Raw genomic sequence first — 16,582 nt, 5'->3', positions numbered from 1 at the left:
TTTCACGTGGTCAGATTTCATTATCTGACTGTGAAAAAATTAAGAATTTGGCTTTCCTAAACAAGAAACGTATTATAGAATCTTCTTTATTCACTTACATAAGAGTGTGAATGAAGGACAAATAGGGGCATTGTCTGATACAGAAAGTAAAATTTTAAGGTTAGGTAGCTTGTGGTTGTTTTGTTTTTATTTTTGTTTTGTTTTGTTTTTTTGAGTCGGAGTCTTCCTCTGTCACCCAGGCTGGAGTGCAGTGGTGCAATCTTGGCTCACTGCAACCTCTGTCTCCCAGGTTGAAGCTATTCTCCTGTCTCAGCCTTCCACGTAGCTGGGACTACAGGGGCATGCCACCACGCCTGGCTAATTTTCATATTTTTAGTAGAGATGGAGTTTCACCATGTTAGCCAGGATGGTCTCGATCTCCTTACCTCATAATCTGCCTGCCTCGGCCTCCCAAAGTGTTGGGATTACAGGCATGAGGCACTGTGCCTGGCCGCTTGTGGTTGTTTTTAACAAAATCTACAAATTGTTTAAAAATGAGAGTCTTGAAATAAGTGAAATTATGATGGCTTAGGGCACTTTTACTGGTAGTATTATCAAATATCTGGATATATACTCCATACAGGAGCAATAAATTTCAATCATTTGTTTAAGAAAGATTTACTGAGCACCTCCTATGTGGTGTTTACTGTTCTACTATAAATGCAAAGGTGATCAAAACAAATCAGGTTTTGCTCATTATATAGCAGGAAGAGGCAGAAGATAACTGGGAAACATAATGAATGGATCAGCCGCATCAGAGTTGCCTAAGGCAAACACACACTATGCCTCTATACCATAGTTCCAAGAACTATGACACATTTCTCTAATTGCTACATATCATAACTGCTAGAGTGTTTCCCTTTCTCCCAACTGCATTTATTTTTCAAGAAAAGGAATACTGAGGATTCAGAGAATCAGTGGATGCCTGAAGATCAGTTTTCAAAATTGAGCAAATTGAGCAATGCCACAGTAGTCCTGGAGGTTGACAAGATCTAATAGCATACTTTACACACACACACACACACACACACACACACACGGCTTCATTGAAGTATAATTAACATATAGTAAATGCTTGCTTTGGTTTGAATGTGTCTCCCAAGATCATGGGTGGGAAACTTAATCTCCACTGCAATAGTGTTGGGAGGCGGGGACTAATAAGAGGTAACTGGTCATGAACACTTTGCCTTCATGAATGGGATTAATGTTGTTCATCCAAGAGTAAGTTTGTTAACTGGGGAGTGGGCTTTTTATACAAGTGAGTTTGGCCCCCTCTTGCTCTCTTGTGTGCTCCTTGCCCTTCTGCCTTTCTCAGTGGGATGACACAGCACAAAAACCCTCACTGGATGCCTTTGGAATTGTTTGCATCTTCAGGTACTCTTGGACTTCCCAGGCTCCAGAACCATAAGTCAAATAACATTCTGTTTATTATCAGTTATCCAGTCTGTGGCATTCTGTTATAGCAGTATAAAATGGATTAAGATGCTGTACCTATTTAAAGTACCCAATCTGATAAGTGCTGACATATGCATATACCCATGTCAACATCACCATATCAAGGTAAAGGACATATCTGTCACCTCTAAAAATGTCCTTTGTTATCCCTCCATCCTACACCTCCCAACACCCAGCCCTAGGCAATCACTTGTCTGTTTCCTGCCACTATAGATTATCTTACATTTCCTAGAATACCATATCAACAAAATTATACAGGACATTCTCTGTCTTTCTCTCTTGTGAGGAATCTGGCTTCTTTCACTCAGAATAATTATTTTGAACTTTAGCTACACTGTTCAATGTATCAAGAATTCATCACTGTTTTCCTTATTCATTAAAACATCATGCACATTGAGATTGTGCCCACATTTTGCCTAGTATAAATTAAGCTTCTATAGACATTCCTGTAAAATGCTTTGTATGGATATGCTTTGATCTTTTTAGTGACAATACCTGGAAGTATATTGGGTCACATGCTGGGTGTATGCTTAAATGTTTTTTAAAAACTACCTATCTGTTTTCCATAGTGGTTATATTTTTACAATCCCATTAGCAGTGCATGAGAGTTCCAGTTACCACATCATTTAGTAGGTCAGTGTTTTAAACATTCTAATAGACGTGTAGTATTATCTCATTGTAGTTTTAATTTGCATTTCCCCTAAGGTCTTATGATGTTGAGCAGCTTTTTGCTTTTTATGCACTTACTTGCCATTCATATGTCTTCTTTGGTAATGTGTTTGTTCAAATCTTTTGCTCATTTTTAATTGGATTATCTTCACAATATTCAGTTTTGAGAGTTATGTTCTGGATACAAGCCCCTTGTCACATGTCACTTGCAAATATTTCCTCCCAGCCTGTGTCTTTTCATCTAATACTTTTAAAAGTCTTTAAAAAGTAAAAGCTCTTAGTTTGAGAAGGTCCATTTTTTTTTTTGTAATGAATCATGCTTTTGGTGTTGTAACTAAGAAATCTGCCTAATCCAGGGTCACAAAAATATTTTTTAATATACTTGAAAGATGTTTCTCCATTGTATTCTAGATGATATTAGTTCTGTTGAGAAATCTGCTTTTATTTGTATTTTTTCCTGGGTTCTTTTAAGATTTTCTTTTTATTTTCAAATTTAAGCAATAAATCAATAAATGAAGTGACTTAGCATAGTTTTCCTCATGTTTTCCTGTGTTTACAGTTCACTGCGCTTACTAAATCTATACGTTTATAGTTTTAATCAACTTTAAAACTTCTTGTCCATTACTTATTTAACTATTTTTTCTACCTGTCTTACCCCTTGGTGATCCAATTACACTAGAAGTATTCTTTTCTCTATGTGTTTTATTTTAGATGGATTCCATTGCTATGTCTTCAAGTTCTCTAATCTTTTATTCTAAAATGTCTAATCTCCCATTAATCCTACCTAGAAATCTTAGATGAGATTTTTCATTTTAGTCATTATAGTTTTCATCTCTAGAAGTTTATTTCGGATTTCTTAACCAGCCTGTATTTACTTAACAAGCTCAATCTGAACTCTAACTTCTTAACATATGGAATATGGTTATAATAACCATTTTAATGTTCTCTACTAATTCTATTATCTGCATAATTCTGGGGTCTGTTTGGACTATCTGATTTTGCCTGTTATTATGTGTTGTATTTTCCAGTTTGTTTGCATGCCTGGTAATTTCTGATTGGATGCCAAACATTGTGAGTTTTACCTTAGAGGGTGCTGGATATTTTTGTATTCTCATAAGTATTCTTGAGCTTCATTTAAGGACACAGTTAGGTTCCTTGGAAATAGTTTTATCCTCTCAGGTCTTGTTTTTAAGCCTTTTTAGGCAAAACCAGAGCAGTAGTTAGTGGAGGGATAATCTTTCTCCACTGCTGTGGCAAAACTCTCCTTAGCATTCTACCAAATGGCATGTGAATTATGAGGTCTTCCACAACAGCTACTGAGAACAGGGATTATTCCCGGCCCCATGTGATCCTGGGTATTGTTCCCTCTAATCCTTTTGGGTGTTTCTTCTCTTGGTCTCAGCTAGTTTCCTAATACACATTAGATATGAAATACAGCAGCGTCCATGGACTACTGACTCTTATCTCCACAATTCAGGGAAACTCCTAAACTCTGCCTGATTTCCTCCTCTCTGTACCATGGCCTGTAAATTTTGTTCAGTCAGTAAGTTAGGGCAATTTTATGGATCTCTTCCTTTATTTTCCATCTCTCAGTGATCACTGTCATTCATTGACTGACATCTTATGTCTTGAGAACTATTGTTTCACATATTTTGTCTACTCTTTTAGTTATTTCCAGCAGGAATGTAAATGCAGTCCCTATTGCTATATTTTGAGTGGAAGTGTTAACTTTAAATTAAATTTTAATGTTGAGTCTTACTTCTCCGGTTTCATTTTCTGATTTTTTTGCTTCTTAGATGGTAGATTTTATGTGGACATATGGGAAATGACAATTGCTAGACATGAGGAGAAATTACAGGGAACGAGCTGACATATGGGAAATATGGTTTAAAAAGAACAAAGAGAAAGAATTGGGAATGAAATGAGAACAAATGGCCAGATCTGGGGAAAGAAGTTGATGGACAGTATCAGAGCCATCTGATATCCCTCCTCTCACCTCTACTGGAATGAATGTGTGACTGTAGAAGGATTCAAGCTCATTGCTTCAACTTGGTAACTTTAATCTGTCAGTGAGGTTTGCTAATTTTTACTGGTCCTCCCAGCAACCTATCAATGACAAAGCTTATAAATATGTCATCTCTGTTTTTCAGAGAGAGAAACACCAAAATTGTTAGATAACAATCTCAAAATTGCCCGGAGAACAGTGCCTGGGTGAGAACTAGAAATATTAAGTATATCTTTTTACTACTTTTTCCAAATGGTTATCTGAGACTCACTCATTGTGAGAGATCTAATTGTGGTACAGAGGACTTAGAGCAGGAGTCTAGGGTGATAGTCACAATCTGCCACAGCTAGCCATGTGACCTTGAGGAAGTCACTTCACTTCTGTAAGGTCTCAGTTTCCTTACCTGGAAACTGGAATAAGAACTCCCATGTGAGAGGTCAATGTGACGGTTTACTGAGATGGTGCATGGAAAGTTGTATACCGTGCCTGACCTTGAATATTACATGTACAGTTCTGTGTATTATCTCTTCTAGAGGGAGATACTGGAAGAATATCTTAAATACAGAGATGAATCTGCAACCATGGACTGTCAAATAGGAGCTGGACAGAGGACCAGCCTACAGGCCCACTGGCTTCTCTCACCAGGCTATCCCAGCCCTGGGCTGTCTCCTAGTTAAAGAATCAAAGTCGGAAGACCTGCATTCACCTTTTAGGTATCTGACCTGGGGACAATTATTTAGCCCCTCAAGGAAGGAAGGTGTGAAGGAGACACTTGTGACAGGAGAGAAAAGTAATTCAGGCAGAAGGAGCCAAAATTCCTGAGGGCACAAAAGGACCTCGTATATTGATAGCAAGGAAGTCAGTGTGGCTGGAATGGAGAAGAAGGAGAAAGAGGAAAAGGAGGGAGGAGGAGGAGGGGAAAAAGGAGAGGAGGAAAAGGTATGGTTAGGTATGATGAGAAGGTGTGAGGATAAAAGAAGAGGAAGAGGAGCCAGAGAAGGCTGCAAACACTGACAACAAGGTATAAGCGATTGCAAAGCTTGGCCATGCAAGCTCCTCCCTCGCACATTACCTGCCTAAGTCTTCAGCCTGTTTTCTCCAACAACAATGCTCATTCCATTCTTAACATCTAATGGAAGCAAGAAAGTGGAAATAACCTAAATGTCCAACAACAGAGTTTACAGAAATTAACATTTAAAATTCATACCTGTGAAGAACATTTATGACTCAAGAAAATGCTTATACTGTATTAGTAAAGGGAAAAATGGAACTCAAAGCTGTGTAGCTAATTTTGTTGCATGCATATACACATCCTTTCTCTTTCCCAGAGAATTATACCACAGTGTTATAAAAGTGCTTACCTCTAAGTGGTTGAATTAAAGCATTTTTAATTTTTAAATTATTTTCCAACTTTTTTTTTTTTACAATAAACCTATTACTGTTATAATTAGAAAATAACAACACTCATAAATGAATTAAACAATTTAGTCCTGGATATCATCATCTTCAATAACATATTTCAATTAACAAATTTATTAGGCATTCTCATGATATTAAGAGGGTTTAAAATAGCCCAATGTTAATGCTGTTCAGTTCTATATTGTAATATGAATTCATAAGATATTACAGTTATTTGAAAATTATTTAAATGGCTTTACATCATAGCCTATTTACTTTGGAACAGAATAAATGAGCTGATTTATCTAAGACCCCATTTGCTGGAATTAACTTGAAAAATATTGTCTTAAGTAGGTCTGTCTCAAAGATCATATTATATTAAAAGACCAAGAACTAGTAGAAAATCAAGACCTGCAATAATAAATGTCACTGTAAAATCTGATTATTTTTTAACCAAACATCTTCCTCTAAAATATTAGTGTTTGGTATTATAGGTGAATCTCTTTAATCATTTTAGTGTATAGATTTTAGAACATACTGAAATGATAAAACAAAAACATGTTTTATTTTGTATAACTTTTGGCCTCTAACTTCCACAAATCTTAAAAAATAGACTATTACCAGCACCATGGAATCTTTCCCTTGTGATCACTCTTAATTACTGCTTCTGTCTCCCTCCCCAAACTTAACCAATACCCTGACTTCTAACACCGTAGATTAGATTTGCCTGTGTTTGAAGTTAATAAAATTAAAATGAAACCGTATGTGTTCTTTTATGTCTTACTTCTTTCATTCCACATTACTGGGCTTGTATCCATGCTGCTTGGTACAATAGTAACTTAGCTATTTTCATTTCTGTATCCTATTCTTTTGTAGGAGTGTTCCATGATTTAGTATTTATATCACATGTGTAGACATGTGTGTTGTCTCTAGGCTGCAGCTGTTATAATGAAGGCTTCTAGAAGCACTCCTGTTTCACTGGGCTTAGATAGAAGCATGCTCATTACAGCTGCCTGATTTAGTTTAGCTGCCTTGGTCTTGAACCCTGGCTGCACATTAGGATCACCCTGGTGCCTAGGAACCAGTTAATTCTAATCTCGGCTGGAGTTAAGAACCACTGTACTAGATATTGAGACCCCCCCCCCCACCACCAGACAAAAAATGAGAGTAATCCAGTTTAGGGGATTCTTAATGAATTGCTTTCTGGAAAGAGGACAGTTAATGTAAAAATTAGATTGTGTATCTTTATCTTTCATATTTTTCCTTTAATCTCCTAAGCCAAAAGATTATGTGTACTGGTTTTATGATACTGTAAGTGGCCTCGAGTATTTTGAAAAGTCCCCAAAATCTCAAAGGAAGTTTACTTTAGATGTGACTTAAAGACACATGTGTCATAATTTAGCACACCTTGGGTGGAGGATTAGGCTATGAAAAATTTAAACAGACATGACTTTGGTGTCCCAGTTCTACAAACAGTGAGACTTCAAAAAAGTCGAGTTAATTTTCCTTGGTCCAGATCATAGCCTGGAATTTAAAAAGCTCTACTTAGTAACTATTGTTGCAATTAAAAATTTGGTTGGTGCTATTTAATTCCCTGAATTCTTGCAACTGGTTTTTGGACTCATGCTCAAGAACTATCTTGATAAATGTGTTTCAGAGAATGAAAAACAAAAACGGACAGCATGGCTCTAGAAAGTACAGCAACAAATAGTATGAAAATATCACAAAGCTTTAAAAGTTGTTTTCTCTTCTAGTCCAATCCCCAATCATTGGTAGATAGGCAAGAACAGAGGCCATAAACCCAATTATTTTGTCATATGTGCAGAATACATTAGAAATTTAATATTATTTATATCTAGCCAGGTAGTTGAATGCCTTCAACTTCTAGTGTGATGAGGGCTAATCGGTAGGCAGGAAGGGGAAGGATATTTCAGACAAGAGCAAATATACAGAAAAAAAGAGGGGAAGATGTTCAGTTAACAGTGAGGAGACCAGTTTCATTGGAGTGGGAGATTCTTCTAAAGCACGGTGATTAAACGTTTATGCACTTGAGGTCAGGGGTAAGAGACCAGACTGGGCCACATAGCAAGACCTGTCTCTATAAGAAGAAAAAGATTCGCAATGGCAACTAAAGACAGAGCAAAAGATGATGTACATAAGCCACTAGTTTTATATTCCAGTGTGAAAAGTCCTCGATGACAGCAAAGAATTAGACACAATCTTCTGACCAGTTGAGGCAGTAACAACTAAGCAGTTGGATAGAAACAAAACAATCAGTGGAAAATTCTAACCGAAATTATCTAAATATATGAATTAATACCACAAATAACAGTAATCGAAATCTACAACCAACTTAAGACCTTCTTTACGATGCCCTGTTCTTCCCAGCTGCTCAAGCGCAAAACCTGGAAGTCACTCTCCATCCACCACTCATCAAGCTCTCCTACTATCTATCCATCACCAAATACTTTCAGCTCTGCCTCTGTTTCTTTCTACCCCCATCACCCTACGCCAAGTCACCTGATCTCTCACCACCCTCCAACTGGTCTTCCTGCTTTCTTTCTTATAACCTCTGTGCCCCCTCAACCTTCCCACCCTGGCCCCAGTAACTGATTTACACAGCAGCTAGAATATTATCTAACAATCCCGAATCTAAGGAGATAATTCTCCTGCTTAAAACATTCCTAAGGTCCCCAGTGTGCCCTGTATAATAATATATAGAATCTATAACCTGACAAAGCCCTGGGATTCCTGTTCTGGTACCCATTCTAATGCCATCTTTCCTCATACTCCCCTTCTTTCAGTGATTGCATCCACACTTTTCTCCTCGTTTCTTAAACTAGATCCATTCTTACTAACCTTCTTACAATGCACTTTGTACCCACTTTTTGCCTGGCTAGCTCCTAGCATACCAATGGTCAAAGTTTAAATGTCTCTTCCCCACAGACCAATCCTTCAATCTAAAATTTTTTCCTGCCTGTCATTCTCTCTATGGATCCTTGTCTTTTATTTCATGGCACTTAACACCATTTATATGTGTAATTTTGTGTTTGTTTAAGCCTTTAAGCATCATGAAAACATGGACCAGGTATGTTTGGTTCATCACTCCATACCCAAACCTAACAGCACCTGACACCAAAGATGTGCAATAAATACAACTTCAATGCATGAAATTGAGGAAATTCTCACTGCTTCTCTGTGTGCCCACTACAATATGGATTCCAGTGCTCAATCAACTCTAACACTAAAATTTTGTAAATTTGATCAATTACTCATAAGTAATCTTTTTTTATATGCTTAATAAAGAGAAGGGTTAAAAAAAAAGAGAAGGGTTGCTTTTTCCAAGGACAGAAGAAAAATATTGCATTTTTAGATACTTTATATTGCATATGGATGACATTTTGACCTACAAAAGCCCTCATCTTTGAGACACAGTACACATAAAGGCAGAGAGAAATACATTTGGAAAATAAATCTTAATATAGGCATACTTGGAAATATTGCAAGTTTGTTTCCAGATGACTGCAATAAAGAGAATATCACAATAAAGTGAGTCACACAAATTTTTGTGTTCCTGTGCACATAAAAGTTATAATTACATTACACTGTAGAGTATTAAGTGGGCAATAGTATTGTATCTAAAAATGTGCATATCTTAATTTAAAATACTTTGTTGCTAAAAAAAAATGTTAACAATCATCTCAGCCTTAAGCAAGTCCTAATCTTATTGCTGTTAGAAGGTCTTGCCTCCATGTCCATTGCTGCTGACTGATCGGCATGATGGCTGCTGAAGGCTGGGGTGGCTGTGGTAATTTCTTAAAATAAGACAGCAATGAAGTTTGCTGCATTAGTTTACTCTTCCTTTCACAAAAGACTTTTGTGTAGCATGAGATGCTGTTTGATAGCAATAGAACGTCTTTCGAAACTGGAGTCAATTCTCTCAAACCCTGCTGCTGCTTTTATCAACTAAGTTTATGTAATGTTCTAAATCCTTTGTTGGCATCTCAACAATGTTAAGAGCATCATCACCAGGGGTAAGTTTCAACTAAAGAAAATACTTTCTTTGCTTACCGAACTCTTCATCCATTCAAGTTGGATCATGAGATTGTGGCAATTCCGCCACATCTTTAGCCTCCAGTTCTAACTCTAATTCTCTTGCTACTTTCACCACATTTGCAGTTAATTGCTCCACTGGAACCCCTCCAAGTCACCCATGAGGGTTGAAATCAGCTTCCAAACTTCTGATAATCTTGATACTTTGACCCATGAATCACGGGTGTTCTAATTGGCATCTAGATTAGTGAATCATTTCCAGAGGTTTTTATTCACTTTGCTCAAATCCATCAGAAGGATCACTGTAGCAGCTATAGGCTTACAAAACGTATTTCTTAAGCAATAACGCTTGAAAGTTGAAATTACTTCCTTATATATGGGCTGCAGAATAAATCTTATGTTAGCAGGCAGGAAAATAACATTAATCTCCTTGTATATCTCCATTGGAGTTCTTGAGGGGCAAGGTACATTGTCAATGAGCAGTAATATTTTCAAAGAAATATTTTTTTTTGAGCAGTAGATCTCAACAGTGGGCATAAAATATTCAGTAAATCATGCTGCAGACAGATGTGTTGTCATCCGGGCTTTGTCGTTCCATTTATAGAACACAGGGAAAGTAGATTTAGCATAATTCTGAAGGGCCGTAGGATTTTTTAGAATGGTAAATCAGCATTGGCTTCCACTTAAAATCACCAGCTGTATTAAACTCTAACAAGAGTCAGCTTGTCCTTTGAATCTAGGCATTAACTTTTCCTCTCTAGTGATGAAAGTCTTGGATGGCATCTTCTTCCAATAGAAGGCTATTTGTCTACACAGAAAAGCTATTGCTTAGTGAAGCCACCTGCATCAATTATCTTAGCTAGATCTTTTAGATATCTTGCTGTAGCTTCTACATCAGGACCTTGCCTTGCACTTTTATGTTATGAAGATGACTTCTTTCCTAAACTTCACAGAACAACCTCAGCTATCTTCAAACTTTTCTTCTGCAGCTTTCTCACTTCTCTCAGACTTCATAGAATTGAAGAGCATTAGGGCCTTACTCTGGATTAGGCTTTAGCTTAATTAAACGCTGTGGCCGATTTAGTCTTCCAGCTATACCAATTGAACTTTCACCACATCAGCAATAATGCTGTTTAACTTTCTTATGCATGCACTCACTTGAGTAGCACTTTTAATATATATTTTTAAATGTTTCCTTTGCATTCACACCTTGGCTACCTGTGATTCAAGAGTCCTAGCTTTCAGCCTATCTTGGCTTTTTACCTGCCTTCCTTACTCAGCTTAATAATTTCTAGCTTTTGATTTAAAGAGAGAAACATGCAACTGTCTCTTTTACTTGAATACTTAGAGGCCATTTTGACCTCATTTCAATATTGTTGTGTCTTAGGGAATAGGGAGGCCCAAGGAGAAGGAGAGAGACAGAACAGCTGGTCAGTGGAGCAGTCAGAACATAGACAACAGTTATTGATTAACTTTGCTGTCTTATATCGGCATGGTTCATGGAACCCCAAGACAATTACAACAGCAACATCCAATATCACTGATCAGAGATCACCATAACAGATATAATAATAATGAAAGAGTTTGAAATATTGTGAGAATTACCAAAATATGCCACAGTGAACACATGTTGTTGGGAAAAAAATGTTGCCAATAGACTTGGCTTGATGCAGCGTTGCCAGAAACCTCCAATTTGTAAAGAAACACAAAATCTGCAAAGTGGAATAAAGCAAAGTGCAATAAAAATAAGGCATGCCTGTAATATAGCGTCTATTGAGTGTCATGTGCCAGGCTTTCTGCTACATCTTTTATAGGCATTATATGTGATCTTGCAATCATCCTGAATACAGGTATTATTGTCCCCATGTTACAAATGGGAAAAATAAAACACTGAAGGAGTATTTGCTCATGGTTACAGAGCTAATAAACGGCACCAGCAGTTAGCAAGAAAGACTGATGGAACAAGATATTTAAAGGTTCTACAATTTGCCTAATGTAATCTTTGTGAAATTATCAACACATTACAGAATTTCTACCTCTCTTGATATTTCCCATCTTTGCTGAAATGACATTTACCAATATTCATCTTTTTTTCATAAGAACCATAAATGCATTTTAAAACAATGAAGATCATTTAAGCTGGGCACAGCGGCTCACACCTATAATCCCAGCACTTTCAGAGGATTGCTTGAGCCCAGGAGTATGAGACCACACTGGGCAACATAGCAAGGCCCCATTTCTACAAAAATCAAAGTAAAATTAACAAGGTGTGGTAGTGGTAGTCACAGATACTTGCGAGGGTGAAGTGGGAGGATCACGTGAGCCCAGGAGTTCAAGGCTGCAGTGAGCTATGACCATTCCACTGTACTCCAGCCTGGGTGACAAAGCAAGACCCTGTTTCATTAAAAAAAAAAAAAAAAAAAAAATTCAATGTTTTCTGATCCTAAAGTTTTGGTTGAAGAGACTTTAGGATAAAAAAAAAAAAAAACTAAATTAAGTTTATAAATAGTATGTGTCTGACCCAGTAATAAATAAATACTAGCCTTTGACTTACATACTTGAGAAGTGTGTGGCTCCCTGGTATGTGTCATTGAGTCTGAGTCTGTAGGCTGGGCGAGCAAATGTTTAAGCATGAGTAAGAGCAATGATGGCCCCTTTGGCAGTTCTCAAGGCAGTAGCATGCACTAAAAGCAAAATATGCAAGGAGGTTCAGCACTGTTAAGAAGAGAAATCCAGGTTGACCTGGCGTGAAGCAGGAGGCTGCCTCAGAGCTTTGAAACCTCTTTAAATTGGACATTCCAAGAATCCTGGAAGACAGCTATTGTGAAAAAAAACTAGGAGACTTGCCAGGTAAGCCTGACTTGGAGTATATAATCAAATTCCTTTCTTTATGAGCCTCAAACTAAAGTTATAAACACTAACTATTTTGAAGAGGAATGCCATACTCCTGTTAGAGGGAAAGATTTTCCCATAAAAAATAAGAAAAGAGAAGTACTATATCCAGGAGTTTTATGCATTTCATTTATTCCATATAATAACTTCCTGGAGTTGGAATTATTTCCCACTTACAAATGAGGAGACTATGGCCCACAGAGTTTAATTTATCCACAATCACACAACTTATGATGGGGCTGGGATTTGAACCTAAACTCTGACTTCAGATACCTCTTTCTCTAGTAGTCAACTGTTTACTGTGGCTAAGGAAGATTTGTATATTTATCATTCAATGGAGAAAACTACAGTGTCACAGGATCCTCAGGTGGAAAGACATGTGATTTCAGCACCATGTCTTATTCGTCCTTACATCTCTTATGGTGCCTAATATATGATAGACATTCAATGTGTTTATAGAATGATGAATGGACTGCTGTGTGGATGCATGGATGGATGGATGGAAATTCCATTATCCCTGGGCTGTTCAAATTCACTAATTTCTTCATACTGAGGGACTATTTTCCAGAAGACAGTAGGCAGTAGATAACACTGTGATATTGTGCTTCCTTGCTTTAGGCAAATTCAGGGAGGAAAAGGAGTTCTTTAACAATTTGTCACTAATTTTTCGGCCACTTTTCTGGGAAGTTAAATGCATGTTTAGTTATTGTTATTGTTTTATTCACATGAGGATAAGGAACATCTGACCGCCTTCATTTAAGGAGGTAAATGTGCCTCATTTGCAGCTACTTCAGTTCATGAAATGGTACTGTGCCTCTTTATATAAATTGTTCCATCTCCCTTTCAGGTCCCACCCTTTTTGCAGAGCCTCATATCTTGCATTATTCCTGGGAAGCCAGTTCCATTTTCTCTTTAACTCAGTCTCACAGATTTAATTTTTGCTAAAGCCAACCCCAAGCTGCTGCCCAACCAATTCTGAAGGTATCTAAAGCAGACTTCTTATGTGTCACCACGGAGGCCAAGGGACTCGCCAGTGGGATTCAGCCAATACTGTTTTCCTAGACATTGGCATTACCTAACTCAGAGCAGGTAGGAGCACTGGAGAAAAGGAAAAGGAACTGGAAACATCATCTTCATGCTGGCCTCTGCTCCCTTGTGGTAAGCAGGGCAGGTGTTCTTAGGAACAGGGCTGGCATTGTTGCCAGCTGTCTCTGTCTGACTCACATCTTCCTTCTTCATCCCAGCAGACTTTGTTTCCTCAGTGGATATTTGTGTCTTGTCTCTGTTGACTTTAGAGAGAGATGAGGGGAGCCTTGGCTAGGAAGAGTCTTATTTTACATTCTTTTCTAGGCGTGAGTAGTAAGTATCTGCTCTGGAAGTGCTTGAGAAGGGCAATAGATTTTATCTCCAAATCTTATTATCTAAAGAAGCTCCAAGCCATTGATACACGTGATGTGAGTAGTAATCTTTCTCAGGCACTAAGTGGAAACTGATATTCACAAGCAATGTTCTAAGTTTGCCAAATGGCAAAGCCTGTAGGACAAGCGGTATGAGAACTAACAACACCACTCTAAACAGCTCCAGCATCCCAGCGGCCATTTCCTGCTGACCTGCGAGCAGGAAGAGCATGTGGCCCTGGCCGGATCTGGCAAGAGGGTGGAGACATCAGGAATCCTTTCACTGTCAAATTCAGAGAAGAAACATGCTGAGAAGAGGCATTTCGTACACCAGGGCTACCTGTGCTTTGAGGAATACATGTAGGAGACATTACTGGAAAAGGTAAATCATTTATCAAATTCTGGGGGAAAGGTATTAGGATAGAGTGGCTTATGGAAAACTGAGAGGAAAATTCACCTTGGAAAATGGGAGGTTTATTTAAAGCAGAAAATTACAATAATATTATTTTTGGAGAGTGTGTGTGTGTGTGTGTGTGTGTGTGTGTGTGTGTGTGTCTATACCTTCATTAATACTAAGTACTCTTCAGAACACCAAATATGATCTTACCAACCTTAAATTCAGAAGGAAGCCATTTCCCAGTTTATTTCAAACAGCCCCATTTATCAGATAAATATTTTTCTAGGTCACCACCTTGGTGGAGGAACCAATGCAGAGATAATGCTGGGAATAGTGGCTTCAAAAAGACAGATCAAAGCTATAATTTCCTGCACCTGTGCATACGACTTTCTTTGGAAATAGGATCTTGCAAGTGTGTTTAGGGTAAAAATTTTAAGATGAAATCATCCTAAATTTAGAGTGGGCACTACGCCCAATGACTGGCATGCTTCTAAGGGAGGCAGGAGGGAACTGTAACACAGGGACACTGGGAAGGCCATGTGAAGCTGAAGCTGCCACTGGACTTATGTTGCCACAAGCCAAGGAATGACAGGATTGCTAGCAACCACCAGAACTGAGAAGACAGGCAGGGAACGAATTCTTCCTTAGAGCCTCCAGAAGGAACTCAGCCTGCTGACATTCTGATTTCAGACTCAAGTGTCCAGAACTGTGAAAGAGTGTCTGCTGTTTTACGCCACCCAGTTTGTGGTAATTTGTTACAACAATCCGAGGAAACTAATAGAAACCCCAAGCCTTGGGTCTGAGTATGGAAGTAAATTGGAAATGACTTATATTACCTTGATATACTGGAAGAACCTGTTTTTCCAGGTCTATGTGACAGTTAAAAATGAACAATTTCTTTCTTTCTTTCTTTCAAGAGACAGAACCTCCTCGCTCTGTCGCCCAGGCTGGAGTGCTGTGGTGCTATCACAGCTCACTGCAGCCTTGAACTTCCAGGCTCAGGTGATCCTCCCACTTCAGCCTCCCGAGTAGCCAGGACTACATGTGCACCACCATATCTGGCTAATTTTTCAATTTTTTATAGAGACAAGGATCTCTCTATGTTGCCCCAACTGGTCTCAAACGTCTGGCCTCTAGCAACCCTCTCTCCTCAGGCTCCCAAAGTGCTGGGATTACAGGTATGAGCCACCACACCTGGCCTCAAAAGGAATAATTTCTATATTAGACAAAAGACACATGTTTAAATTCTAGCAATCTTGCCTGAAATCTCTGCAAAATTAAACTGAGGGACAAGAGGGAAGGCCTGAACTCATACCCTTAGTGAATTCAGGATGCACCATGGTTTTATTTGTAGGGAAGCCCTGAGAAGCCTCATGTGGACAGCGGTTAGATCCTGTGGAAGTCTCTAGGGCTAAGGCTCTAAGTGGGTGAAGCCCAGGGATTGCTCCTTCATCTCCAGGACAGTATACAGATGGAGAAGTGACTGGCACCAGGGAAGAAGGAGGGAGTAAAGGGAACCAGGCTTAGCCTGAAAATGGGGACAGTGTTAGAGTACAGCCCGATTTTGCACTTTCACCCCATTTTATGGCCCTCCTTCTTGCACTGGGTAATTAGAAAGGGTATGACGATGGACTGAAACACAAGTCAAATGGTTGATTGAGCCGCGAGGGGAGAAGACGCTATGAATGCAAGGCTCTGCTGGGGGCTGATGGACAGGTAGAAGAAGGGCTGTTGCCCCGCTTGGACATAATGACTGTTGGAGCAGAGAAGTAGCCACAATTCTGGATAGGAGCAGCCATTTGTGACCTTAGCTCAGCAGTAAAGCAGCATCCACATCTAGGAGGGATATAAAGTATTGACCAGAAGAAAACAAGGGTAACTGCACCATCCTAAGCCCCATTAGGAAAACCCCACAGACCGTTTAACCATATGGAGTGATTTGAGGGCTGCAACTGCTTTAGTTAATGGAATGCAGAGCAAAAGGTTGTTGCTTCAACCCGTATTCCACTCTGCATACCTGCACGCACCCCACACTCCAGCCCCCACGACCATACATTCAAACGCGGGGGTGACCTGCAGAGCATGCTTCACTTGACATGGTACAGAGTTAAGCCTCAAGATATCTGCTCCTGTATAACGCTCTGATTCTATAAAATAAATTGTAGTGCAATGTTCTGTGGTTGATGGGTATTACAAGCCATCTGGCTCATCAAATTAAAAACCTGGAAGTTGGCCGGGTGCTGTGGCTCATGCCTGTAATCCCAGCACTTTGGGAGG

The sequence above is a fragment of the Sapajus apella genome, unplaced genomic scaffold (assembly GCF_009761245.1).
Source record: "Sapajus apella isolate SASKATOON/1434 unplaced genomic scaffold, GSC_monkey_1.0 scaffold7, whole genome shotgun sequence".
Lineage (NCBI taxonomy): Eukaryota > Metazoa > Chordata > Mammalia > Primates > Cebidae > Sapajus > Sapajus apella.
Note: the sequence above shows the minus strand (reverse complement) of the source record.